The sequence below is a fragment of the Mastomys coucha genome, unplaced genomic scaffold (assembly GCF_008632895.1).
Source record: "Mastomys coucha isolate ucsf_1 unplaced genomic scaffold, UCSF_Mcou_1 pScaffold20, whole genome shotgun sequence".
NCBI lineage: Eukaryota > Metazoa > Chordata > Mammalia > Rodentia > Muridae > Mastomys > Mastomys coucha.
In genome coordinates, this window is record NW_022196903.1 from 2,918,080 (window position 1) to 2,921,134 (window position 3,055).

Here is a 3,055-nt window from a genome sequence, read left to right on the forward strand (position 1 = left end):
CTGTGTCCTTTACAGTCTTCTGCTACCTCCCTTGCCATTTTTGCTTGAGCAATCTTCTCCCCTGATATAAGGAAAGATTCCCACTTCTGAATTTATTGAACATACAGACCAGAGCTGTTCAATAGAGTTTCCTGTGATGATGCCAATCGTCTCTATGGAGTGTGGCAGGTGCAGCAGTGTTCACTGTTCATATATAGCATGCTTTCCAATATGAATATGACTGTGTTATAGGTCATTTCATATTCTCTAGTAGGCACATTGATAAGTAAAAAGAAATTATTTCTAAACAGTTAATAACACCATTTTATGTAATTAATATATTTAAACAAACATAGCAAAATTATTTCAACATGGTGTGTGTGTGTGTGTGTGTGTGTGTGTGTGTGTGTGTTTGTGTCTGGTGTTGAGGATAGAACCCAGGACATAGAGCATACAAAGAAATATATTTGCCATTAACTACAGCTCTAGCCGTTGAGGCTGGCCTTAAACTAATCTGTTCTCCAATCAGTCTTTAGCTTGAGACCTTCCTCATTCAACCAGCTTTGGGAGTAGCTGAGACCTTCACCTACAGTCCTGATATATATGAGAATTACTGATGTTTTGTTTCACGTTTGAGACAAAGTTTGTGTAGCCTTAACCTCCCTCAAGTAAAAATGAATTCTTCCTACCTCCATCTATGGAGTGCTGAGATTACAGGTGTAAGCCACCATGCTGGGCTCATATCAAAATTTTACTATCTGTCATGTAGAATTTCATAGGAAATATTTGACCTGCTTTAAATTTGTGTGAAATTCATAGTTGAAGACATAGCATGTGTTTTTCCACATTTAAAGCTTTTTCCCTAGCTAGATCAAGTATCAGTTTTCTATTTTAATTTCAAAAAGTTTAAAGTGTATGTCCTCAGTCATAATGACTGCATTTCAAGTGGTCAAAAGCTATCTTGAGCCAGCTGTCTTCTTTGTTAGACTGCACAGGGAACACTCTCATCACCTACAACCTCTGCCAACCTCAGGAAGTTTATTGAATTTTTTACCTAGCTCCTCATTCCTATTGATGGCTCCCGGTCCTGCTTCCATTTTTTCGTGGCAATAGTGTCAGCTTCCTTTGAGAACTTGCTAGAAAACTAAACTCTGGCAACATTCCAGGGTTACCATGTCAGATATCGTGATTTAATGAATCGCTGGATGTGAAATTCTGCGCACGAAGAAAAGTGCGCTTGAGAGAGCGCCAGTGAGAGGGGCTCCCTCTGGACAGGGTGAAGACACAGGGTTTGTGGAGAGAAGGGTAGAAGGAAGGCTCTTTCCCAGCAGGAATCTGGGATTTTCAGAATCCTCAGTGAAGATTCTTAGTAGGAGGCTCCAAAGAAACCCTGGACAACGCTGATTCAGTGTGGGTGGCTCCTGCCAGAACCCTCCCGCACCCTGTCCCCATCTAGTTCTCTTCAGCCCAGGCGCTGGGCTTCACTCCCTTTCCCCAGCTTCTTGGCCCTACATAAACCTGCCACTTCAGCCGCGTGCTCTCTTGGTCCTTGGCTCCTCTCTAGGTCTGCTTTTCCTCTCTCTTTTTCTTTCTCCTTCTTCTTCCTCTCTCGCAGCCTCCCCTCACCTCTATCTCTCCTCTCATGGTCAGGTTCACTCTGGACCCTTTCAGATGCTTCTGGCTGTTCTCTGCCTCATGTTTGCAACAAAACCCTTCTCCTTAACCATACCTTGGTGTGGTTGGAGGAAAATGTTCCTGTTTTCATTCTCTTAATGTTTTAATTATTCAGCTAGTATGTAAGAAGGAAGGGACCTTAGAATACACTGATAGCCTACTTGCTCCTTGCTCCTTGGGTCCTGGCTTAGAAATTGGTAAAATGCTGAAACTCTCCAGATGATCTAATGAAACACACAATTAAAAAGATTTTAGTAACACTTAGAGTTTTATAGCTATCACCTCAATTGAGTTTAAGTAGTTTTATCATCTTCTCCTTAAAACATATTGCATGCCATTAACATTTCATCCACATTTTATTGCTAGCAACTTAGACAATATACCCCTAAGCTTTACACATTTGGGTAAAGCATCTTTTGCAGATATACATATTACGTTTGACAATACTAGAGTAGCTCTCTGAGTCCTAGGTCTCCCCATGGGACTGAAACATTGTTTTTAATACATACAGTGTGCAAACTTTCTACAGACAATAGCTAAAACTGATTTTGATCGGGAAGTGAAACGGATTCTCAATATCAAAAGAAAAACATTATCTCTTCTTGTGCCCAACTACCAATAAACGGCTCTGAATTTATGCAGGTGACAAAGACCCTGAGGGATAATGTATCCCAATGAAGACCTCCCCTACCCCAGACCAGGAAGAGAAGCAATGGGTCCCGAAGCATCCCTTGGCCTAGGAGCAGGCAAGGGGGAAGAAGCCCCTGGGATGAACAAAAGACCAAATGCTTTAACTCAGCCTGAGGCAACCCTCCAAACACAGCCTCTCTTGATTTCCTAGGGCCAGAAGATGATAAAATGGTTTGTGGGCTCTGAGCTGGTGCCACAGGGATGAGAGACTGCACATGACCCCCACCACTCCCTACTCCTCTCAGAGGCCGGCTTTGTTCTTCCCAGGCCTGGGGCCTTGTGTTCTGTGGGAGGCTAGGACAGTTTTTGTTATCAGATAGACATATCAGTTTCAGGGACAATCATCCTCAGCTTCACACACAAAAAGTTATTTTTCCTGATTCCCTCCTTTGCTCTAAAACTGTAAGGTTTAAAGGGAAAGGAAGGAGATGTGGGTAAGTAGGAGACAAGAATGTACCAAGCATCCCTCATGGCGCCAGGGCTTTGTTTCCAAAACTGGGCACATAAAGAAATGCATTTCCCCAGAGTGTACAAGAAAGTCAGCACAGGATGCCACTTAGTCTTGAGAGAAAAGATAACATAGATATTTGGGGGTAGAGAGAAGGAAACAACAAGCAAATGAAATAAAAAAGAGGGTGGGGGGAGGGGAACTAGGCCTTGCTAATCACGTGTTCCTGCCTAATGTAGGGATACACATGTTAATGAAGCCAGT